We start from the raw sequence: 26,957 nt of genomic DNA on the forward strand, positions 1-26,957 counted from the left end.
TTTTTTCCAGTTGTTCCTGTACTACCTGGTGGATCTCCTAGATTTGTTCAATGAACCTAGTTGCCTTCTCCACATCACTGTGTTCATCAACCATGGTATCTTTACCAAAGACAAAATCCAAAGGAGACCTTGGTGTGAAACCAAAACAAGTCTCAAAAGGAGATCTCTGGGTAGAAGAATGTTTTTCTCTATTGTAAGCATGCTGCACATAACACAAATGTTCATCCCAAAGCTTTGGATGTTTGTTGCAATATCCCCTGAGTAACTGGATCACTATCCTGTTAACTACTTCTGTCTGGCCATCAATTTGTGGATGAAAAGCTGTGCTTTTCTTTAGTTTGGTGTCCGTTAGTTCCCACAGACTTGATCAAAACTTCCCCACAAATCGGGTGTCTCAATCAGATACAATGGAAGTGGGTAATCCAAAATGAACCCATACATGTTCAAAGAACAATTTTGTAGTCTGTTCAGCTGTAATCTGTTTATTACGAGGTATCAAAATACATATTTTTCTGAACTTATCCATAACAACATGTAGATAATCATGACCTTTCCTAGATTTAGGCAGTCCTCCTACAAAATCCATGGAAACACTTTCCCAAGGGTGAGAAGGTACTGGTAAGGGAGTGTACAAGCCAAGTTTTTTGTTGCTGGGCTTGCTTTTAGCACACATGGCACACCCCCTTACATATCTAGAAACTGTCTCATTCATTTTTGGCCAATAACAAAATCTTTACAGCTGTGCAATTGTTTTACTTAACCCAAAGTGACCTGATATCAGAGAAGTGTGTGCTTCCCTAATTATCTTTACTCTCTCAGTTTGTGGAATGCAGAGTTTCCCACAATGGTATAAGAGTCGGTCCTTCACATGATAATCCAGTTCTTCTACTCTTTTGCCTTGACTCAAAGTTGCATATACATCTTTAAAGTCTATATCTTGAGCATATTTTTCAATGTAGCTTTCATGTAGCACAGAATTATGCTTAAGTATAGTAGATGCATTTATAATGGGTCTAGATAACATGTTTGCAACTTTGTTATGTATGCCCTTTTATATCTGATGACTAAATGAAACTGTTGTAGAAAACCCATCCATCTGTAATGTCTTAATTGTTGCAACTTAGTTTGGGAGTGTAGATATTGAAGTGGTTGATGATCAGGATGTATTACTGTCTCTTTGCCCATTAAGTAATGTTTCCACATTTTCACACTCTAAACTAATGCGTACAATTCTTTATCATATGTAGGATAGTTAACTACTGCAGGATTAAAAGTCTCAGAATGATAACATATGGGTTTACCATGCTGTGTCAACACTGCTCCCATGGCATATTCATTGGCATCAGTTTGGATCTCAAATGGTCTTTTCAGATTAGGCGGTGCTAGTACAGGTGTTGTACTAATCTTTTCTTTCAAGGTGTTGAAGGATTTTTGATGTTTGCCTGCCCACTGAAACACCTTGTTCAATCCTGTTAAAGCATGTAAGGGAGCTGCAATTGAGGAAAAATTAGAAATGAACTTCCTCCAATATTGTGTTGCTCCTAAGAAGCTTCTCACTTCTGTAGCAGACTTGGGTTTAGGCCAGTTTACAGTGACTGCCACTTTAGAGGGATCTATCTTCAATTCACTACCCCCTACTATATGACCCAAATAGTTTAGAGATGTTTTGCAAAATTCACATTTTGAGAGTTTAACATGAAGTTTTTCTCTTTTCAAAACATCTAGTGTTTGCTTAACATGCTTTAAGTGTTCTTCCCACGTTTTACTAAAAATCAGAATGTCATCCAGATACACAATAACAAAATCATCAAGAAAAGGTCTGAGTACGTCATTCATTAATATCATGAAAGTAGCAGGAGCATTGGTCAAGCCAAAAAGCATAACCAGCCACTCATACAATCCTTGCTTTGTTTTGAAAACAATCTTTTATGCATCTTGCTCTGCAACCTTGACCTGATGGTATCCACTGTGCAAGTTTAGCTTGGTGAAATAAACAACTTCCTTTAATTGATCTAAAAGATCATCTATGTGAGGAAGGGGATAACGATTTTTTATTGTTATATTATTCAATGCTCGGTAGTCAATGCACATTCTCCACGAGCCATCTTTCTTTCGCACCAAAACGATTGGTGACCCACATGGTGATGTGCTAGGCCTGATGAACCCCTTAACGAGCAACTCCTGCACCTGCTTCTTGATTTCAACATTCTCTAAAGCAAACAACCTGTGCATTCAAATGTTAAGCAATGGAACATCTTGTTGCAAAATAATATCATGTACTATTCCCTTTTTGGGTGGCAGACCTTTAGGTTCCTGAAACAAGATATCATATTCTGAAACAACCTTTTCTATATCAGCGTTCTGTTTAACATTACAACCCTCAAATACATTGGTTTTATGAGGTTTCTTTTCCTTTACAACCATCAGTAAGTATTGTTTGCATGAATTTATCATTCTTTTCATCTGCCCTAAGTTTATGAGAGTATAATTATTCTTGAGCTTGTGGGATCTTACAAAGTATTCGATTCCATCTTTAACAAGTAGATACTTGTTCTCAGCTCTAAAGAAAATAGCCTTTCTATCATACAAGTAAGGACTTCTTAAAACAATTCCACATATATCCAAAGGAATTATGTCTAACTCAACCTCATCTACAAATGCTGCCCCAAAAGAAAACTTGAGTTTGCATTGTCTAGTCACTTGTAGTTGTGCTTTATCATTCAACCATCCTAATGGGTATGGTTTCTTATGAGGTGTAGTTGTTAATCCCAATTTCTTTACAATTGCTTCAAAAATCAAATTTACTTGTGACGCCACTATCAAACAAAGTATCAATCTTTTGATGTTTGGAAATAACTCAAATATGGAAAACCTCATGTCTTTTTCTCCCATTTTCTTCATCAATAACAGATTGAGCATAATTACTAGTAGATGCTTCACAATTCTTATCTTTTATACCTGTGGCTGCGATAGTTGTTTCATCTCCCGAGTCTGACCCCAAATATTTTTGAATAGCTGCAACAGTTTTCTTCTTCTTGCCCTTGAACTTCTTAGGTCTTAGCTCTAGATGCAGAATCCAACAATGCTCATCATCATGCCCATTCTTTTTACAGTGAATGCATGAAGCTTTGCTTTTCTGTGTAGTGTTAGCCTTCCTTGCTTTCCACTTCTGCTTTCTTTTCTCCTTGCTCTTGCTTGCAGTGGGTTGGGATGGTCCCCCAACTTCTAGATTTCCATTCTTTCCTCTAGCTTCTAGATGAGTAGCTTGTACAGATACCTCATCTATACTAGTGGGATTAAACATGATGATGGTATGCCTCATGTAGCTATGTAGAGCACCAATGTACTTCAAAATAGTTTCTGGTGAGTCTAGTGAGATTCCTAGAATCAATGCTCTCTTTCTAAATTCTTGAGTGTACCCTTGCACACTTGCCCTTTCAACTGTCGAAGAGTTTGCCAACTCATCATGGTTTGTTGCATGTAGGCTAATGGATAGAACTACTTTTTGATTGTAGAAACAAATTCACTCCAGACAGAGATGGTCTTACCATGTCTTTTCGTGTCAGCTTGAGCTTTGCCTTCCCACCAAACCAAGGCAGTGCCTCCTAGGCATAGGCTTGCTAGCTGAATCTTGCTCTTGTCTAAGTCGATGTTCTGTACTCTACAATAAACATCAATTTGTCTAATCCAATTGTCCAACTTTTCAGCATTTAGCTCCCCATCATATATAGGCAAATCAAATTTAACATCTAGCTTGATCAAAGATGTCTTCTTGTTGTGCACAGGGCTATTAGGAGGTGTAAGAAAGCTTTCCTCCTTCCCTTTTCCTTTGGAGTGGTCGTGGAAGTGAGACTCATCTTCTTCTTTATCTTGTTTAGAACCTGATGAATCTTCAGCCTTATGTTTTCTAAAGTCCCTATACATTTCTTCTACCATAAACTTTATGGCTAGGAAGCTTTCTATGAATTGAGGGTCTGGCCCCACAGAACCTTCCTCTGACATTGTCTTTCGAGGATAGACTCTTCCTATTTCAGGATTAGTTTCCACTAGCTCTCCTTCTCCTAATTTGAGCTTTGATCTAGTAAGCATTCAACAGCTAAACCAACACAAGCTTGTCCAACCTTTACAGCCTAGAGCTCTGATACCACTTGATCTGATAATCACCCTATGAGTGATCTCAATTAAGGATTTATTAAATGAAGGTATTACAGACTCATGTGTTGGTGTGTGTCTATGTTATTTAGGCAACGGATCGATCAGATTGCAAATACAAAGACATTTGAAATGGAAAACAACAGAGAAATATAGTAAGCAACATAAAAACACAAGAATTTAATAAGGAGTTCACCCTATCCTCCAGGGCTACGTCTTCGGTCCAACACTCAATGGTGGCCTTCTTTTATTGTGTCTTAAAGCAGAGAATTACAATGAAGGAGCTTAATGTGAGTCTCTTGAACAAAATTTTCTTGGCAGGGTGGTTCTTGGATGCCCCAAGTCACTAGAGTACACAAACTCTTTTCCTTACCAGCTCTGTGACCTTTTGGTCTTTAATGGAGAGAGCCCAATATGGTGCTCAGTCCAGACAGATCCTCTCTGGGATGGCTTGAATCTCTTAAGCTCTCTGGTGCTCGATGCTGCCTTTGGTTAGCTCGATTCTCTGTCTTCCGTTCTGCTTTGCTTCATTGTCTTTCCTTTGTTTTCTCTGTCTTCTTCTTTTTCCTTCCTGTCTTCCTCTCTGGGTTCCGATGTTTGGTGTTCTCTGCTTTGCCTGTGCATGGCTTTCTTATGGTTGTTCGATTCCTCTTCCACTTCCCGTCGGATTACCTACTACAGCTTTGCTTGAAGTTCCCTTTCGGCATCATCATCAGGGTCACAAGGAGTGGCCGCATGTCCTCCTGCAACTACGTCGACTCGCTTCATCAGTTTGGTTTTTCTGTTACATCATGGAATGAGTCTTCTACCACCTTGGCAGTCAAATCGAACGTCAAATTCTTAAAAATTGTGGCTTAATCCCTTGTCGATTCCTTTTTCCCATCGAGCGCGATCTCAGCCGTTAGATCAGGGGCCTCCAGATTTGATGCCATTCGCATGTTTCGCGCGGTTGACTTGCTTGACCGTTAGCACGCGATCATCGACTATTTTCTCTCTCCTCCGCTTGCCACACGTCGACCGCTGAGTGGAATTTCTCAATTTTCACCAATTCCTCTTACCGCTTGAGGGTGCCCCCGAACAATACCACCGGTTTTCGGAGCGTGGGTCTTGCCTTGTCCTTTAGCCTTTTCCCCACGGTTCTCTCGGCTCTTCATGCGACCGAGTGCTCGGGGCTTTCCCATTTCGAGGGGTTTTTCCCAGCGATGCACGATTAGGCGCCTCAAAAACTGCCTCTGTTTCCCGATCTGGGCTTCCCAGGGGTTAGTTTCACCTCCTGCGCAGTCTCCATGGGCCTCGGTTAGCGCGCTTTGACCGAGGTCCTCGTCGCTCCATGATGGTTGCTAATTGCCACTGTTCATAGGTGTTTTTGATCGTTGTTTCTTAATTCTTTGTGTCTGTCCCGACCTGATACAATCATGGTCCTTCTAACAATACTTCATGGATCCAATTTGGATCAATATCCTTCTTCCTCTTCCCTTGTTGTCCTGCAGATGCCATAGTCGCATCCTCTTCCTCCTCTTTCTTGATTCAACCACCTTTGCTGCTACTTCCTGTCTTGGTTAGCCGTCTGATCTCTTCTTGGCAAAGAGTTGCCCACATCTCTTCCCAACCTGGAAGATTCGCTCTGCCCAAAATGATTTGGACGAATGTCTCCCACTCCTTAAAGATTGTGTTTAGGGCGATCCTCACTATGAACTCCTGATCCTGCGTGGCCCCTATGGAAGTAAGTTGGTCCTGAATCTCCTGCAACCTGCTGAGGAATCGATATATTTGTTCCCCCTTCTGCATCTGATACGATCACAGCTGATTCTCTAGTAGCATCCTCCTCTACACGGAAGTGCCTTGATACAATGTCGTCAAGGTATCCCACATCTCCTTTGTTGTATTCTTCTCGGAAATATGTTGAACTACATGATTCTTGACCCCATCAAGGATTATGCACTTTGCCTTGGCCATTGCATCCTCATAACTTTCGTTATCCGCTGGGTCGACTCAAATAGCCACAGTTCTCAAGGTGAAGGCCTTGATGCGATGTCTATCCAGAACAGATAGGATTCTTGCCTTCCAGATGACAAAGTTGGATGCCCCATCCAACCTGTCCTAATCCCTCAGTCCGTTCATTGCCATCTCCGCTCTTCTTTTCGACTCCCTCTGAGTCTCTACTTCCCTCCTGGAAGTTTTCTTCTAGACTCCCTCTGAGTCTCGTTTTCCCTCTTGGAAATCCTCTCCTAGACTCTCTCTGAGTTTTGATTGCCCTCCTAGAAATCCTTCTGCGAATAGCCGAATCACTCCTTTTCGATCCCGTTTGCTCCTGCAACATTGATATGGATTTCTTGGCTAGAAATATTCCTAGGTAGTGACTCCCTCTACCTTGGTTCCGTCTCGTTAGGTACTGTTTTGCTTCAACAACAACAAAACCCTGCCAGCTTCACAACCCACAATCTGCCCACAGCTCCTAGGCCCTAGCAGCTGAAGAAACTGAACCACTTAGCTCTGCGCAATCCCGACAAGGCTGAATCACTCCTCTAGCCAACTGTGTCACTCCTACCTAGCTGAGCAGGATGATGTGGCTCTTCATGAGCCTCTTTTGCCTTACTGCTTCTGCACTAGCCCTCTCTCTGGCTCGAACTGATGACGTAGGCCCTCTGCGTCACTCCTTCTCTGTTGCTTTCTGCTTAGGAACAACTTTTGTATCTCGGGACAATTGTTTCTGCTGCAAATTTTCTGATTTCAGTTGATGCCTTCAACTCTCCTGTGATTTGCAACGCTCTGATACCATGTTGGAATTTCTAAGTCTAACCCGTTATAAATTCTTCTTGGACTGTCTGGTTTATTTCACCTACTTGTTTAATTATTTAACAAGTTATTTAACCATATAAATACTAAAAATAAACACAAGCACAGTCGCAACCATCTATAGATCATCAACTGAAAGAATAGACAAACACACAAGGGACACTGTTATTTTTGGACAATTGTCCCCATAAAAACCCAACTTGGGAAAATTGGTGCAGCAGTTCTGAGGGTTTTATTATTAAGAATCTTTCTTGAGTACAACTGGGTGCCAAACTGGCTCACCCAACAGAGAAATTAATCTGGCAGTGATACCTCTCTTCGGAGGCAGATATTTGGCAAGTTTGCTCCACGAAAAACTCTCCAACGCCTCTCTGAGGCTCTACGTCAGCCCTCCTGGTCTTTGCGTCAACCTAGAACCCTCTACGTCAACTTTCTGATGCTCTGTGTAGGCTCTCTGGCCCTTTTCGTCACTCACGCAAGCCCTAGTAGCCTCTGTGCAATCCCTTTGGCCCTCTATGTGGCTTCTGCTAGCTCTGCGAAGCCACTTGTTGTAGCGGCTACAACAACCCTCCAAAATATTTCCTTAGCTTGGTTTTGGAGCCTCCCTTCCAACCTTCACAACAGCTTGCCTTACTTCGTCAAGTTCACAAGCTTCAGTGTCTTTCTTGCACAAAGGTAGCCTGTCAATCACAACTTGATCCATTTCCCTCACAGGCTGTTCACCCGGACTTAGTCTAGCTGCAGGGTGAGTAGTTTCCCCTAGAAAATTGTGCATTTTTGGAGGGAAACCAGCCTTCCCTCCAGAAATTGCGCAATCCTGTCTGGTAGCCTGCTGGGCTCCAGGATTGCGCAATCTTTCCAGTCAACACTCCCAGTAGGAATTGCGCAATTTTCCCCAGCAGGGTTGCTCAACCCAGAATTTGCGCAAATCTCCTAGGCAGTTAGCCCAGATCCCAGCAAGAAATGCGCATTTCCTTCAAGCAATTGAACAACCTCTTGCATGTGCAGCTGAGTTGACTGATTCCCTCCGGGACCGAGCAAAACTGACTTGCATGCATGGGTTGCTTCTCCCAAGGCAGCATGCAAAGGCATCCCTTGTTTCAGGGATCTATGTTTAGCAGTTGGAGGTTACATGCAAGGATCATTTTAGAAACCTCCCACCAAGTGTCGCTTTCCCTAGATTTGTGGCATGCGCGTCACAACCTTGATGTTATCAAAACTCATCAACCGGATGCTGCAGAGCTCATTCCTCACATCAATCTTGCAACTCTGACATCCCACATCACATCTAGGTGCAGTCAGCACACTCAGCTCAGTTGTTTTAGGGTAAGCCCGCTTCCCATGCCTTGTGTTTCATTTCTGTCGCTTTTTGTGTTTTCACTTGTATGAGTACTGTTTGCTTGATTTCTTTGAACGCTTGTTGTCGTTTACATGTATATTAGCTTGTCCTAGCACCGTTTCAGTTTTCATCAACATCTCACTACTGTCGCATGCATGAAACTGTTTTTCGCAAACAGTCGCCGATTCGGTGACTTGCCTCACCCACATGCATGTTGTTCCATTTTCCGACTCTGTCATTCCCCATTTGCATGCATGATCATTCACCTATGCTTACACTTAGTATCAGCATGCATTTGCACTCACATTCACTTTCAGTTTCCTGTTGGCAAGTCCGGCCAACCTTGGCCTGGACTCTGCCTCACCAAGACAGCATTGCGCAATCCTGAGAGTTAAGGCTCTTCCTTCCTCTCTAGAAATGTGCATTTCTACCCAACAATTGTTTCCTAGACCTACTTTGTGCACACCTGAGAGATAGTGACTACTGGTCAAGAAAATTGCACAATGCAGTCACTGAGCTTGCATCCATTGCTAGCTGAGATTGCGCATTGCACAATTCTAGCAGTTAGCAGCCAGACTGCACTGTGCATTGCACAGTTCCAGCAGCCCAGACGGTGCCTTGTGCAGTCTTGGCGGTTGGTCTCCCCACCTCTCGGCCAAAATTGCGCAGCTTTCATGATCAATCACATAGGTATGTTGCAAATCAGTTCTCAAGTTCATTTTGGTTTTCGACTGACAGATTGCTTGCCATGAGGGTTGTCATGTTTCCAGGTGTTGTCAGTGTTCATCTGCCTCTCAGCAGTGCGGGTACAATGGTTTCCAAGACCGCGGAGTCGAAGACACCATTCAGAGCACACTTGGAGATGTAGTCGATCAAATGTCTATGAGCTTACCTACTCATGAAGATGTCAAGTTGTTCGTAGACAAGAACATGAAGATATCCTAGCAAGAAGCATCATGAACAACAGCTGAAGGCGGCATATCAAATACAGTGATCGCAGTCGGCATATCAAACCCTCCGTCCATCAAACCCTCGCAGCCGTCATATCCTTCTCCACACATACCTGCGGCTCCCTCGTACTGCCCTCTTTTCCATTCCGCATCTCCAACTCTCCACGTGAGCTGCTCCATCGTTTCTTTGCCATTCTCCTTGCCCATGCTTTGTCGACTTGCATACACAACCAACCAACAAGTCTGTCGACCCTCGGTGTCTGCTTTCGAGCCCTCCAATCCTCCATCGTCATTGCTCTCTTCGTCCACCTGCACAGACAACAAAGGCACTTTCGATTTTTTTTTTAATGAAGTTTCATTTGTTTTTTTTTACGATTAGGGTTAGTCGTATATACTTTTTTTTTTTTAGGTTTCAATTGAATTTCGACTTACAATTGATTTTTATTCTAAAATCTAAAAAAATCCTAAAAATTAAAAACTCTAAAAGATTTGAAAAACATTTAAAAAAAATCTAAAAATTTTAGATTCTTGGTGACGTGAGAATTAAGAATGAAATAAATTAAGGGATTTATGCTTGAACATTAAAAAAAACAAAATAATGTGGCCTGTGGCCCATTAAAAATTCGATTTATTAACCCTTTGATTTTGATTTCTTCATTCACTAATTGCCTAAGGAATAATTAAAATTCTAATTTAAAGTTCCTTGGTGTTATTTGGTGATTAAATGCATTTTGTGATTTCTCTATTGTTAAGTGCAATTAATGTTTCAAAAATTATATTGACGATAGGAGAAAATTAATTAATTCTAAATTTTGGTCATTAATGAAAATCATTTTAAATCGAGAATCTCTTACATATTGCATTTTTGGGCGTTTGCATTGATCATTCATGATTGTCGCTATTCATCACATATTGGAAAATTGTTTTGGATAACTTGTTTTATTTAGTCTATGGTTAATGCAAATATTAAAGGAACTGGTCTATAATAATTTATAACTTGTAATTGTGTCTTATTTCAATCCATCTATCTTAATTGATCGAGACTTGCTTTAAATTTATCAAGTTGTTCATCATTAAAATCTCCTATAGCCTGTGTTTCACAGGCTACCCTCATCCATTTACCTTAGGGACTACCCCCCTTGACTTGTCTAGGAGAGAGTCTAAACGAAGTAAGGATTAGAGTGACAACCCTTACTCTGAGCATTGTCGCGGTGCCTAGACACTTTGTGCGACAATAGGGCCCATACTTAACCACTATATCCTTGTATGACCTTTTTATTTGCTCCTTTGCTTGATCCATAGCCTCATAAATGAAGCCCATAGCCAATCTTTCCCCATCCACCAACCGCAACACCTTAACCAGTGGCTCAATAGCCTTCACAATCTCTGCTGCCTTTCTCCAAAATATTTCTTCATTAACTTTCTTCTTCAATTCTTTGCCTTCCTGTTTGAGAGACCACTAGCTTTGATTCCATTCATCACTGGAAAACAACTTTTGCAAGTTTCTATGTTGTGAAAGCATAAATTGCAATGTCAAAAAATGACTTGCAAATCTAGTGATGGCAGGCCTAATAATATACCTGCCCCCTGTGTGTCTCCTCTTCAGGCTCAAAATCCATGAATGATTGTAGATAAATTTTGTTATGCTTTTGGCATGATCTACAATGTTTTTGACCCAATCTAATTTGCCAATATCCTCAATCATGAGGTCTATGCAATCTGAAGCACATGGGGTCCAAAAGATGGTTTTGTGTTTTTCCTCTAATAGTTTATTAGCAAGAACATAGTTAGAGGCATTATCTGTGATGACTTGAATCACATTAGCCACCCCCACCTCCTCAACAACCTCATCCAATAGTTGAAACAACAATTGTCCATTTTTCACCCTATTAGATGCATCAACTGATTTTAGAAACATGGTTCCCTGTGGGCAGAAGATAAGAAAGTTTATGATGGTACAGTTCCTTTGACTAGTCCATCCATTTGACATGATGGTACATCCTATTTTTGCCCATGAGCTTTTGAAATCTTTCAAATACTCATTAATGGAGGAAATTTATTTCTGCAAATGATACCCCCTTAAGTCATGCATAGTAGGGCCTTTGAAGCCTTTTCTAGCAGCAAATATGGCATCAAACATAGGCTCATAATATGGTGAACGGGAAGCATTGAGGGGGATATTAGCATCATACCACCATGTAGATATGTAATCAAAAGTAGTCTCCCTCAATTCTTTCTTCCAGTGGTCATTTAAAGTGGGCTGCAAAGTTCTACTAGCTTCAGGACCATGTGCATCTGATGGAGAGGAGGGTGTGACAATGAAATAACTTTTGATATTCATATCAACCTTCTTTTTCATTTGACCCTTACCCTCTTCTTGAATAGACTCCAAAGAGGGAGGAACATAGCGGAAGGGGTTGGATGCATTAGTACAAGGGATAGAAGAAGAACCCTCAAAATCAAAATGGGGGTTGGTAGCCATCATTTTTTGTATACTCCTTTTCCTCCCAATTTCAGCCTCTATTTATTTTTGCCTAGCTTTTTCTTCTTGAAACTTCTCAGAGCTATTTAACAGCTCTTTCCTAATCTCCCCAATTTGTGGTGATTCACATGGAGTAATTTGGCCTCTAATCCCTGCCATGTGTTGTTTCAGCCTATTAATGCCCTCAGGACCCTCCTTATTTTTTCTATGGCAAAATTTGCAATGCATTTGGTTATCAACCATTTCAGCATATGCCCAAGCAACATCTTTCACTCTAGGAGCCATTTTTTGACTTGGAAATGAAAGGAAGATTTTTGAAAATGAGAACAAAAAAAAAACATTGCTTCAATGTTCATTTCTTTCACAAAAAACACTCTTTTCAATTTTCAGATTTGCACAAAAAAATAAATAAGCAAAAACAGATTTTTGGAAGTGAAAAAAATACCTCTAGGCACAAACTGCCTCTTCAAAGTTGCTCTAACAAACCAACTCCTCAATGCTGCTCCAATGGCTGCCCAAGAAGCTCCTCGCTCCTACTCCAATGTTTGCCCAAGACTCCTCACTGCTGCTCCAAAAACAAACTCCACAACTCTTCACAAATTCTCACTCAAATGCAATGAGATAGTTGTGAAGAAATGAGAGAGGTTGGGTAGATTTTATAGGGTTTGGGAGAGGGAAATGGACCCCAAAGAAGCTAAAGGCAGAAAAGGATGGGCTTTGGGGTCCCAAAAGAAAAAAAAATAACGCTTTTTAGCCGCGCCCACCGAGTCGGCCGGGTTGTTATCAAGCTGACCGATTCGGTCACCTACTCGGCCGGCTCGGTAACAACCCAGCTAGCCGAACTGAATTGGCCATCGAGTCGACCCTGCTAGGCTTTGGCTCGGCCGTTTCGAAGTCGGTTCGACCGAATTATTAAAACACTGGTAGAGACTAATTGTATTCAGAGACTCGAGAGTTGAAGAGCTAGTGCAGGGATATAGTGGATCCGTAGTTGCAACAACAGTAGTAGCTTGAGATCAGATGTAGCACAAAGAAGTGATGGTAGCAGTGCAGGGTCACACAGTGCAGTGTCAATGACAACACAGATGCAGGATGGTTCAGCTACAAGGTTAGCAAATGAATCAAAGTATGCGTTGTAGCTTGGTGGGCAGTGACAGGTTGTCACATATGTACATATAAATGAAGAAGAGGAACCTGGGCTTGCTACAATAAGTTAGTCAAGTCCCAAGTGAAAATGATGCTGCCCAAGTGTTGGAAACTGTTCTCCCCAAGTCTCTGTGCTGGCCTAGTAAATTCTACTACTGTTAGCTAGAATGGAATTAGTGTTTTGACCCTCTTAAAGGCTCAAAAAATTATAGGAAAGTAACTGGAGCCTCCTAATAAGGAACCCAAAATAACCTAGAAAAATCTCGTGGACCCAAGTGGTGGAAATGTTCCCTGAGTGAATTGTGCCCTTCTCTAATAATATTTGCTACTGGCTACTGTTTAGAACATTGGTTTTTGCCAGAAATACTACCCAAAAAATTCTACGAAATTAAGCCCAGACTTCACACACCAAGCCCACAAAACCCAGAAGGGGTTTGGGCTGAAGCCATGACCCCCAGTGACCCCCAACAAGTGAAAATCACCCAATCTAGCTAGAAAATGCCCCACAGTTTGATATTACGGAATTATGCGCAAATCTACCACTAGCTAAATTCGCCCTTGAGGTATACCTCCAGTCTCTGGCTCTTATCTCTCCATAATTCTTATCTCTTCATCCGTTGCATAGGCTAAGCCAGAAACCCCTAGGCACTTCCAAATGAAGAGAATTTTGTCCCACAGATTTGTTTCTCTCTACCCTTGCAAAAAAAATCACCACAAAATTCCTAGCTCCAACTTGGAAAATCCTCTTGCAAATAACCCAGACTCCAACTCACTGTATGTTGGACCACAATGAATAACTCGAATTGCCTCTACGCTCAAGAAATACGCAGAGCTGGGAATACTATTGTCAATGAAGCTCTATGAAAGCCCATCAATGGACTCCCTTGATTCCCAATTAGGGAGAGACTCGAAGCCCTCTGAAGATGGGGTGGAATTCCACCTGGAATTCCTGTGCTAGACAACACTCTACCCTTGCGCTAGACAACTCCAAGTGAAAATGAAGTGTTAAGTATAATAGCCAAAATATGATCCACAAAATGAGTCCCTCTTCCTTTTATATTTTCTCTCCATACTTTTAGACTCCTTTTTAATATTATTTTATTGGTGGGGGCCATTTTCCACTTAGTTACTTTTTCCACCATTTTAATAAAATATTAATTTTCCACCAATCTACAATAAAATAATACTTGCCACTTTTCTCCAAAATACTTGTTGCCCCTTTTATTTAATATTACCAAAATTGGGCAAAATTCCCATGCTCACAAAATTGGGTAGAGTATAGTCCTCCCTACCACAAATTTCTTGTCCTTAATCAATTCCTGAACAAGCACTCTATCAACTGATCCAAATGGCTACTGCAAACGATACCGGGGTCCCAAATGTGCCACTGAGTCATCCCTATCCCCAAACACTATCCTGTCATGAAGGAGTCCCTCGATACCGGGTCCCAAGCCATCCCGATCAATGTGAAGCACCCATTTCTCGACTTACTGTCCAACCTGGTATAGGCACCCAAATCCCTTTGCATACTGTCAGTAAGTAGAGCATCATGATAATAAAAAGTCTTGATCAACTCGCTGTGCAGTTACTCTACTGAGTCATCCATCTCATGCACTCCAAGGGTGGACTCTTGAAGATACAATCCAACCCCCGTGGATATGAATCCTCGCCCGCATGAGCTTCCCCTGATCTCCTCCTGCTGATCATCCCTCCATGCTGGTGAAATCCCCCACACCAACCACAAATCACTAAAATCCAATAGAAGATCAGAATGATCTCCCCCTATCAAAGCCATCTCATTCCTAAGGGTAGTTGAATTGTCAAGTATTGTGATGTCAAGGTCCCATGCCCATTCCAGGAAGACTCTGTTCAGCTGACCCTACAACACTCTGGTCATGATTGATTGTCCAACATGCTTGTACCAAAGTCTCTTGTCCTGTAACTCTTGGCCATAATATATGTGATGATCAAGGCTATGCTCAACCTATCCAAGCGACTTAACAATGTCAAAGCCTATCACTCCACGGTTGGCCCCAATCCTGAGTAATAACCTACCTCGCCATATGATTAAGACCTCGGTGATCCCCCATGTGTTAGCCTAAAAATGAACCAGATCAACTGCTATCCTGACCATACTCACTAAGAAATGGAGTGTCCCACCAATCAACTCGATCCCTAGATCCCATAGCCATACCAGAGGTCCACAACTCCCAATCCTCATTGCATGCTGTTGTGACATGCAGCGAGCTACTGAGACTCCTTTATGCCTCATCTCTGACCCCTGTATGTATCCAATAGATGGGCACCAGGCATGAAGAATTTGGATTCTGTCCCTCGTATGACAAACTACTCTGCTCTTGCTAGACCACACAGTGAATCTGTTATCCCAGCTCCTAATGATGTACTTGGAGCCTAGGCATCCTCCTACCAATGAGGACCACCATCCCCTATACCTCGTACTCACATAACACCTCAGGCTGTCCTATTGATAATGCACCCTATAGCTCACTCACGGTCACCTCCCTAAGTCTGCACCTGTTAGCTTGTGCCCTAACCAAATGCCACCACTAAGAAGTCTCTACCTCGATACACTGTGTCCCAACTAATTGTCTTGAGTGAGCCTCTTGTGCCCTGCTACTCATGATGAAGGCATCAAGAGACAACATCCAACTCCTTTGTGCCTGCAAATAATGCAGTAGTTAGAGAGGTGCGCAAGTCCCCATGGATATCATCAAATGATGTTCATATGCGTCCTCCTCAATCCTAGGTGAACTATACCCAATGGCATGCCTGTTGTCCCCATCAGGCAGTCTCGCTGGTAGTAATGCTCCAAACTTCCAATGGGAAGCATCACACATCACTACATATAGCCAATCATCCCTGCGCTCCCCTGCATAAAAACATGTTATCTCTATGCCACTTAGCACACAATTGCACCTAGTTAGACACCTTTGTGCATTGTTGGACACCCCTACCAACCGCCATATCATCTTGAACAATCCGATATCCCTCTTGTGACGAAGTAGCTGCCACTCCATGCAAAATATCAAGGTGGTGTGCATCACTCCTACTCCATAGTGCAAGCCCACACAACATGACACTCCTCCATGCACCTTTGTGCTCCTCTGCAAAACACTGAACTCTATGGACCAATGAACACCTAGGCCAACTGCCGCATTGCCCTGCACCCTCAACCATCTCACATGCATCAATGCATCTACTAATCTGCTAGAGAATCCACCATGATGTGGGTTACACCTCATCTTCCCTAGTGGAATTGAGCGACCTAGGTCCTCACATGCTAACAAGAATGATACTATTGTGCCTAGCCTCAGTAGCTTGTGCGTCCAATATGCCAATAAGAGAAATGGGCCTTGCCCTTGGTACGCTTGTGCCCATGTGCCTAAGGTTCCTGGCACATGAAGCACAACCTCCTCCTCCTAAGGTCTCTCCGGGTCTCCTCATCCATCTGAGGGTCTCCTCGTCCATCTGACCATGTCCCCCATCCCTTTGAGGTGGTCTAGTTTCTCGGCTCCCTTGTGGGGCTGAGGCTCTAGTGGGAGCGAAATCCTGGCTCTTAGGCACTGCATCAATCATGTAATGGGTCCTGGAGATAACATCTGTAAGTGATATGGGTTTGTAAGCCCTCACCCAACCACGTAAAGGCTCAGCAAGCCCCTCCACAAATAGCATGATCAGCTGGGCCTCTGAGATTCATGTCACCATCATTACCAGTCTCTGGAACTCTGTGATGTAAGCCTCTACGCTGCTAGTCTGCCTCAAATGGGCTAACTCCCTAAAATGAAACTCCGGGTCTTTCCTTTGAAATCTCTCTAGCAACCTCTTGGTGAAATCGTTGTAAAAGGTGATATGGATGTGTCCCAATGTGATCAACTCATGATACCACCACTCCTGGGCATCGCCCTCCAAATCAAGAGTAGCGAACCATATAACATCGGTTTCCCACATGGGCTTCAGGTGGAAATATGTGTCTAACTCCTGAATCCAAGCCCTGATTGAGCTCTTGGCTAGCCTATCAAAGTCAGGTAGTGTAACCTTCCCTGCTATCTTCTGCACATCCTGGTTGGAGGGTCCCCCCCTGTAGTGTGCCCCAGCTCCTGTAGTACACCTCTCGTTGAGGTGTATGTACTCCCCAAAAGACATCACCCACTTAATCTGGGCATCCAGTCCCTCATACTCGTCAATATTGGATGCAATTGAGTTGACCAAGTTTGCAACTGGGTCCGACTCCCTCTTCGACTCCGGCTCATCCACAAAGTGAGGCATAGTGGGACGGCCAACTTGCCCACTCTGAGGAGTATGTGGGGGCTGATAAGTACGGTTGCCCCCTCCTACTATGGAACCTTCGTCACCATGAGGCTCTCCCTTCAGCCTTCCACCCATCTATAGCCCCATCACTTGTTGCATCATGTCCATCATGAGTTGCCCTTGTCTCAACATATGTTGATTGGTTCTCAGCAGCTCCTTCAGAACCTGATTCTGGCCCAATTGCCTGGGCTGCTCGTTGTCTTCCTGGTTGTCCATACGCCTCTGATGTTCTCAACTTCGGTGTCTGAAAATGGATTTGGGTCCCCTTCTCTACCTCGACCCCTACCTCTGCCTCTACCACGACCTCTCTGGAAAACCAAACCTTGATATCTAGGTGCAATCACATGCTCTTGCTCCCCACCCTAGCCAAGAACATGCTCTGATACCACTGTAATATTCCAACTAGAAATTTTATAGAGATAATCAAAGACATGCACAAAAATAACAAAACAATAAATTTCAGCAAACACCCATGAATAGAAAAATGCTTCGGAACACCAAAATGGAAAATTTTATTATAACAAATTGCTGGAGTATAATAAAATCGGAAGGAGTGCACCTGAGCTTGATCAAGGGAAGCTACAAGCCCCAGGTGATCAATCTCTCAATGCCCAACCACTGCAATAGTTTGTCTGTCCAGAAATCTGTGTTGGCCCAGTTTTTTGCATTGCTGGCTAACTTGGCCTCTTGATTTGGCCCCTCAAGCTTGCCTAGAAAATTCTGTAAATTCAGGGCTATGATCCTAGTAAAAAAACCTAGAAAAACCGATAAAGGGTTTGCTCTAGTTTAACCCTCCAAATTCGACCCCAAATAGCTTGGCCCTCCTCAAATACCAAAACGCTCCATCTGTAGCAGAAAATGATGAATTGCTGCTCCAAAATGCTAACAATCTCCCTCCAAACGAAATCCTAGCATCTTAGCCCCTAAATCCTCCAACTGACACTCCACACAATAGTCACCCAAGAAGAACTGCACAGGCCTGTGAGGTATGACACAGTAGCAAACTTCAACAATTCGTAAAATAGTGCAGGACCTCCTTTTGCCTCCCAAAATCTCCCTCCTTTGGTTGGAATCTGACCAAGAACACCCCTGCGGCAATAAAGACCCCAATTTTCGACACCAAGCCTCCTAATGACTGCGTGTCCTCTCCCTCTGCATCCCAACTAAACCAGAATAGTGTGTACCTATGTGATGTCCCTCTCCCAACCTCCAAAGTAAGAGAAAATCCTTCCTAGGGTGGCACTTGAAGTTCCCCGAAGAAAGGTTGTGCTTCACTCCTTGGGAAGCTCTTGTGTTAAGCAACACTCGTGACTTAGTGAAACAGCGAGACAGACAATCAATTATCAAAATGTCAAAAAGGCCCCAAATGATGCTTCTCTCCACCTATTTATGCTTGATGGCCCTTGGTCTCATGTGGGTCCCTCCTTTCATTTTCGACCTCCTTAGGCAATTCAAACTACTTACTAAGTGGTGTGTATTATTTGTGGGTGGGTGGCCCCCACATTCCACTAAAAGCTCTTTGACTTGCTTTTCCTAAGTCTTGCCTCCAAAATTTGCCTTTAGACCAAATTAACAAAATTTATAAAATTGGTTCTATGCCTTAGGAAAATATTTAGGAAGGGACATTAAAAAATTGGGCATTCATTTTTTAGCTTGTTTCGTGAAAATTTGATGGTTGTTTGTTAGGCCCTTATAATAATAGTGATTCCTCCATTACTATTGTCGTTGTATCCCTTATTGTTATTGTTTTGCCCCTATTGTCCTCTTATTGTTATTATTGTGCCCCATAGAATCCCACTATTATTATTTGTGTGCCTTTATATTATTATTGTTAGGTCGGCTTTGGTTATATTGTGACCCCTTAGACTCCTATATATAGAAAGGAGGTATTGTCATTTGAATCATCTAAGAATTGTTCATTTGTGTAATGTAAAGGAGGTTGCCCCTTCGAAGAGGCTTATTTCTAAGGCGTTGATCTATCTTTTCTATCTTTTTGTGAGCTGGTTTCATAACATTTGGTATCAGAGCTTTGGATTCTAGGGTTTTGTTGCTCCAAACAGGTCATCATGGTATTTTTGCTATAATTTTGTTTCTGTGATGTTTCAGAAGCTGAAAAAACCCATTTGAGATGAAATCTCACTAAACCTCGGGCCGAATTTTAGATCTTGTCTCGCTATATTTTCAGAGATATAATCCGAGGAAGTTAGGGTTTTGCAGACCCCCGAATTACATTCCAAATAGGTGACCTTGGGAAAATCGTCATAACATTTTTTCTGAGCATCAGATTGAATTTTAGTAAGAAGTTACAGAAAGAGAACGGAGTGTAGTTTTTTTGGGTATCATTTTTAGAACCTAGGTTGAAACAATGACCCGTGAAACGTCGTACAAGTTTGCTTTATTGAACTAGTCTATACTCAGGTCATCGTGGAAGATTTGGCATAACTCTTCATTGGTGAATGCAATATTGATCAGACTTGCGGGGTTAGAAATATTACTCGGAGGGTTATTGCAAGAAGAAATTTCAGACCTTGTAGATCCACAATTACAGAGATACATCAGATTCAATATCGACCTCCTACAAAGTGAAAAAAGGTGTGTAGTTTTTTTAAATTTTTTGCATAAGCTTGGCTTAATGAATTAGTTTGAAGGAATTCAAAGGGCATAGTGAAGCATTATTATCGGTAATTGATGCCTCGAAGAAAGAAAATGGAAACATCTAGTACGCAACCTGAAGGTTCTAGCATGACTTATGAAGAAGAGGAAGAAATGCAACATGATATATCAAAATTACGAGACCAAGTGCAACAAATTTCACTCACACAAAAAGTAATAGAAGCTAAGATGGATGGTCTAAAGAAAGACGTAGAAGCTAATATGGATGGTTTAAAGAAAGACGTAAAAGCTAAGATGTATGGCGTGGAAGCTAAGATGGATGGTTTAAAGAAAGGCGTGGAAGCTAAGATGAATGACGTGGAAGCTAAGATGGACAACGTGGAAGCTAAGATGGATGGCGTGGAAGCTAAGACGAATGATTTAAAGAAAGGCATGGAAGATTTGAAGACATATTTGACAGAGTTTTTACAAGAAATGCTTACTAATGGCAAAAGTGTAGTAAAAGAAACTCATGATGAGAACAAAATAAATGTTAATCATGATTTCATAGACTTTAATGTTGGATCGAAGAACCACCATGTTTTCAAAGATCGATATGAGGAAGTTTGATGGCAAGGATCCCGAAACATGGATACTATAGATGGAGCAATTTTTTGATCTCCATAATGTGAAAAACACACAAAAGGTATGCATTGCAACTTTATATTTGGAACCAAATCAGTTTGTATGGTATCGATGGCTTTTCTCTCGTAAACAAATTGTCACTTGGGCTATTTTTATGGATGAAATGATAGCACATTATGGGGATACAAAAAGCAACACTTTTTTTAGCCAATTGATAAATCTCAAACAAAAAGGTTCAATGACGGAGCACATTGAAGACTTCCAAAAATTGAATATAAGGGTAAAAGATATTTCATTGGAACCAGATTCATTGGAGAAGGCATTCAAGTTGGCGAGAAAAATGGAAATAATATGGCAACAAGGAAGCCTACCACTCACAATCATAAAGATGGAAGTGTTGTTGCCCCCTAGCCATCCACAACCTACAAGGTTGACACCACAACAATTGGAAAAAAAAAAGAGCAAAAGGGCTTTGTTACAGTTGTGATAACAAATACACTAAAGGTAATAAGTGTTCCGAGAAGAAATTATTTTACATAGATTGTAAAGAGGAGGAAGAAAAAGAACAAGAAACGTCAAAAGAAGAGGATATACACCAAGACCAAACCCTATAAAAAGAATAAATGAATCTGACCATATCTTGTAATGCATTGGCTGGAATTACCACTCCTCAAACTATTAAGATAGAAGGGCATATCAAGAAGAAAAAGGTAATAGTGTTGATTGATTCAGGAAGTACCCATAATTTTATTCATTGTAAGATAGCCAAGAAATTGAATTTCTTCTTATATCCAGCACCAGAGTGTCAAGTGATGGTTGCAAGTGGAGGAACCATAAATTGCTCAGGAAAGTGCCATAATATCAAGCTATCCATGGGAGAATATGTATTGAATAGCCCAATGCTTTTCATCCTAATGGGTGGTGTTGATGTTGTACTAGGAGTCCAATGGGTACAATAGCTTTTAATTTTCAAAAACTTTTCATGAAATTCTCTTCAGAAGGAAAGGAAGTTGAATTAATGGTATTGCAGGGAAATCGGGAAAGATAATAAGCTCTAACAAAATGACAAAGCTTCTAAAGAAAAAACAATGAGGCATAATTGCACAATTATGTTCACTAGAGGTTCTCACATCGAAATCATTCATTTCTCTAGATCTCCAAAAAGTTCTGGACAATCATTCCAAGGTATTTGAGACTCCCAAAGGCCTCTCACCTATTCATGATCATGATCATGCTATTAATTTGATTCCATGAAGTGTTCCTCCAAAAATAAAGCCTTATAGATATCCCTATGTCCAAAAGAGTGAAATTGAATGTATGGTTGCAGAAATGCTAGAGGCTGGTATAATTCAACCTAGTCAATGTTCTTTCTCTGCTCCAGTAGTATTGGTTCACAAGAAGGATGGATCATGGCGCATGTGTCCAGATTATAGGGAGCTCAACAAGCTCACTATTAAAGACAAATTTCCCATTCCTATCATTGATGAATTGCATGGATCAATTTGCTTCACCAAGTTGGATCTTCTTTCAGGATATCCTCAAATCAGAATGAAGATTGAAGACATTCCAAAAACAACATTTAGAACTCATGAGTGTCATTATGACTTTTTGGTCATGCCTTTTGGCCTTACTAATGCACCTTCTACATTTCAAGGTTTGATAAATTCCATTTTCAAACCCACCCTTAGAAAATTTGTGTTAGTATTTTTTGATTATATACTAATCTACAGCAAGTCTTGGAAGGATCATTTCCAACATGTTGACATGGTGTTCAAACTATTGGAAGAGAAACAATTATATGCAAAAATCTTCAAATGTTTCTTTGGAGTATGAGAGGTGGAATATTTGGGTCATATTGTATCTGATGAAGGTGTTAAGGTAGGCCCTAGAAAAATTAAAACCATTAAGGAATGGAAAATCCCCACATCCATAAAGCATTTACGAGGATTTCTCGGGTTGACAGGGTATTATCGCAATTCTGTTAAGAATTATGGGAGAATAGCAGCACCTCTAACAACATTATTGAAGAAAGATGCATTTTCATGGACTCCAGAAGCAACGAAGGCCTTTGAATATCTTAGAGGTAAGTGCCTAGCACCAGTCTTAGCTACATCGGACTTCACAAAAACCTTTATTGTGGAATGTCATGCCTCAGGAAATGGAATTGGTGTTGTTTTAATGCAAGAAGAAAGACCCATTGCTTTCGAAAGTTGTCTAGTTAAAGGAAAGTATATACAAAAAGCTATTTATGAGAAGGAAATGTTTGTAATACTACATGCACTTAAGAAATGGCGACCCTACTTAATGGGAAGACACTTCAAGGTAAAAAAAGATCATAATAGTCTTAAATACTTTTTAGAACAAAGATTATCTTCAGAAGAGCGGCAAAAATGGGTCACAAAGATGTTGGGTTATGACTTTGAAATCATCTACAAAAAAGGGAAGCAAAATGTTGTGGCAGATGCACTCTCAAGAAAGGATGAGGATGTGGAAGCATTTCTTTGCGCCATTTATATTATCCAACTAGATTGGATAAACGAAGCAAGAGATGAATGGAAGAATGACGAGGAAGTGTGGGCACTCATTCAAAAGAGACAACAAGATCCTAGTACATCTGATACATTTAGCTGGAAAAATGATTCGTTATGGTACAAGGATCAGTTATGCCTATGTAAGAATTCACAACTCAAACAAAATATTCTTAGGGAATTGCACACCTCTCCCTTAGGAGGGCACTCAGGATTTCTAAAAACCTACCACAGGGTTAAGAATGATTTTTTTTGGGATGGCCTTAAATCGGATATTCAAAATTTTGTGGCGGAATGTTTGGTTTGCCAACAAAATAAAGTTGAAACAATTAAGACCCGAGGACTATTACAATCTTTATCCATTCCAAGCCAACATTTGGAGGAGGTTTCAATGGATTTTATCACAGGGTTACCCAAGTCCGAAGGAAAGAGTGTTATCATGGTGGTAGTTGACAGACTTACCAAGTATGCACACTTTTGTGCATTATCTCATCCATTTAAAGCGAGTACAGTTTCTACTGCATTTATGGAAACAATTCAAAAGCTTCATGGAAACCCAAAGATTATTGTAAGTGACAGAGATCCCATTTTTACTGGAAATTTTTGGACATAATTATTTTCTTGTCTTAGTATTCAGTTAGCTCATAGCTCATCTTATCATCCTCAATCTAATGGGAAAACTAAGATAGTAAACAAATGTTTCGAAGGATATCTTCGTTGCTTTGTATCTGATAAACAGACACAATGGGTCAAATGGTTGCCTCTAGCTGAATGGTGGTACAACACTTCCTTCCATACTGCAACAAAAATGACCCCATTTATGACACTTTATGGATATCATCCACCATCCATCACATCATATTTAAGAGAAAATTCTAAGGTTCAAGCAGTGGAAGATCACATCGAGCATCAACAACAAGTTCTCCAACTCTTAAAGGATAACCTCACCTTGGCGTAGAATAGAATGAAATAGCAGGCAAATCAACATCGCAGCGAAAGAAGTTTTGATGTAGGTGATTGGGTATTCCTACAGTTACAACAATATAAACAAATGTCCCTCAAGCAAGCTAATAAGCATAATAAATTATCACCAAAGTATTATGGTCTGTACAAGGTGTTGCAAAAGATAGGTACTATGGCATACAAATTGGAGCTTCCTGCATCTTCCCGAGTGCACCTAGTTTTCCATGTTTCATGCTTAAAGAATGTTATAGGTGACAAGCTTCCAGTTCAAACAATATTTCCAGAACTTGATGAAGAAGGAAAAATCATATTGGAACCTGAAGTAGTCAAAGAAACAAAATCTCGACAACTACGAAATTGATCAATTTCAGAGTATCTCATCAAGTGGAAGAACTTACCCGTTGAAGATTCCACATGGGAGGATGAGAATTTTATACAGAAGCATCCAGAACTACTCAAGCATTGAGAACAACACTTTTTTGAAGGAGAGGGGCATGTTAGGTCCCTATAATACTAGTGATTCCCCCATTATTATTGTCATTGTATCCCTTATTGTTATTGTCGTGCTCCTATTGTCCCTATATTGTTATTATTGTGCTCCATAGAATCCCACTATTATTATTTGTGTCTTTATATTATTATTGTTAGGTCGGTTTTGGTTATATTGTGACCACTTAGACTCCTATATATAGAAAGGAGGTGTTGTCATTTGAATCATCTAAGAATTGTTCATTTGTGTAATGTAAAGGAGGTTGCCCCCTCAAAGAGGCTTATTTCTAAGGCGTTGATCTATCTTTTTGTGAGCTAGTTTCATAACATTGTCATGCCGTTTTGGAAGGCATCTCAAGGTCTGAAATATAACAATGGTATAACCATTTGTTTCTTGCATACATAGGCATGCTTTCTCTATTTGTCTATCTCATCTTAAGTGCTCTAACCTAAATTAACTTACTGCTGTCATAAGAGTCTCATTATTGCTCATTGGATAATAAGTGACATAAAGTCTTTGATTTGTTTATACTCTATTGATAATAATCGCTCATTGTGGAAAGGATTATTGTTTACATTCGATTGTTAAAGTGACTTGAGAATTAGTATCTCATTACTAATAAGAACACTAACTCATTGTTGTCTCTTGTGAGTTTCATAAGCTTCAAAGTTTCACATTTTGCACCTAATAAGCGCACTTCCATAAGCACACAAACCTAAAATCCAATATCTTGTTGAATGGTTAATATCACTCAAATTGATTAGATATTGACATAGATCTAATTGCAATTTTGATATTATCTTGTTGACATAGTCTAGAAACTTGCTAATTGTGCATCTTATTTTCTATCTCTTGAATAATTGTCATTGGCATCTTAAATTGTATCATTGGTTAATTGTTATAAGTGGATGAACGCCCTAATCTTTCATTATCAATAGATTTATTGATTCTATTGTGAATGATAATTCAGTATTGGTAAATCATTGTGAAGAGCATCAATTTTATCTCTTGTACTTGAGCAATTATCTTGGTTCATTGTTTATATCTCGTGGGAACTAAGTGAAATTGAGCATGTTTATCTTGTGATTAAGGTTGTCCTTCATTCACTAAGTACTCTTATGTGATAATTTAAGTAAATTATAACTAAGTACTTAAGTCATAAGCAATCTTAACTCAAGATGACTCAACCATCTTGCACTTGCATTCTAGACTTAGTCCTACATTAATTAACGTACCTCCAAGCATAATCTCGGTTGATAGAAAGATAGGGACACCCTTCATCTCTTTCTTTCGAACGCCAAACCCTCTCTATTGGTTAAAACGGTGACCTTGCAGTTGTTAGAGCCACACTCTCTACAACGCTGGAGGCACTAGGTACAATAGATTTCAAGGAGAGGTATCGTTAACCAAGCCTTTTCTTTCTTCGCCTTGACTTCTCTTTGCCACTTACTTTTGAGATTAGTTTCAAAATAGATAAGGATCAAGGGATACACTTAGCTAGGCATATAATTAAAATTAATCAAGATTCTTGCATCTCAACTAGATCATAGGATTTGCATAGCATATAAGATAGTTAAGCATTTGAGTAGCGGTTGTTCATCCGGTCACCTGGTTATCAATTGATCTAAAGCAAGTAGTTGACTCCATAAAGCATTGGTCTCATAAATAATTCAATATAATCCTTTTAACTTGCTATAATCAAGTGGCTAGGCCATTCAATTGTGTCTCTCAGACTTGTTGGTTGCCAATAAGTCTTACATTTCCATCTTCCATAGGGGCTACCCTCCATAGTCTATTGTTGGGAGACAATTCGAATGGAGAGGTTGGGGATCAAAGTGACATCCCCCGACTTGAGTCATTGTCGCACCTGTTGATTTTTGTAGCATCAGTTGTGTACTAGCCATGGAAATTGGTGGAGAGGCTAGAATACATGTATTCTCCAAAACCTAGAAATCGTTTTTGGAAATTCCACCTAGATATGACTTAATTAAAATAATTAATATTTTTTTCATAGTGCCTAAGTCTAAACTTAGGAAAATTGGTTAATTAAAGGGTATTAATTAAGTCATGGTGAAATCTTTTAGAAGAAGACATGGATTAATTTCTAGTTAATCTTAGCCATCGATTATGTTTTAATCTTGGTCGTTGAAACCTCAACGAGAGATTATAAGAAGAAATTCGATGGGGGTTGGAGAGTACACTTGGAGCCACCAAGAATTCCATATTGCTGGGAAATCGAACTCCAGAGTAGCAGCTATGAGTTGCCGAAGGTGATTCAGTAGTTTCGAAGTAGTGTGAAAGGGGCAGGGATAGTAAGGCCAGAAGGAAGTTTTCCTAGTCCAGTGAGTGCATAGCAAAGAGACAATGTACTCTAAAGAGAGGTTGACACAGTGCAGAGAGGCAATGCGGAGCTTCAGAGGGAGATGCGTATTTGTTGAGGAGAAGTCGAGTTTCAGAGGAAAGAGCCAGAGTGGGAGCCCGGATAGCCAGAAGATCGAGTTTCTAGAGTAGCAGTTGATCAACAGGCTGACACAAATTTGCGTAG

At 40.7% G+C, this 26,957-nt stretch overlaps 1 long non-coding RNA gene across 1 annotated transcript in view; it reads left to right on the plus strand.

The window, feature by feature from the left end:
- The window catches only part of LOC149241439 (uncharacterized), a 175,436-nt gene that overhangs the window by 11,226 nt on the left and 137,253 nt on the right, over positions 1 to 26,957 (plus strand). The gene's annotated exons all lie outside the window — the stretch shown is intronic.

This window comes from Pinus tabuliformis, chromosome 8 (assembly GCF_031772625.1).
Source record: "Pinus tabuliformis cultivar Carrire ecotype Pingquan chromosome 8, CPIR1, whole genome shotgun sequence".
In the NCBI taxonomy this organism is placed as follows: Eukaryota; Viridiplantae; Streptophyta; class Pinopsida; order Pinales; family Pinaceae; genus Pinus; species Pinus tabuliformis.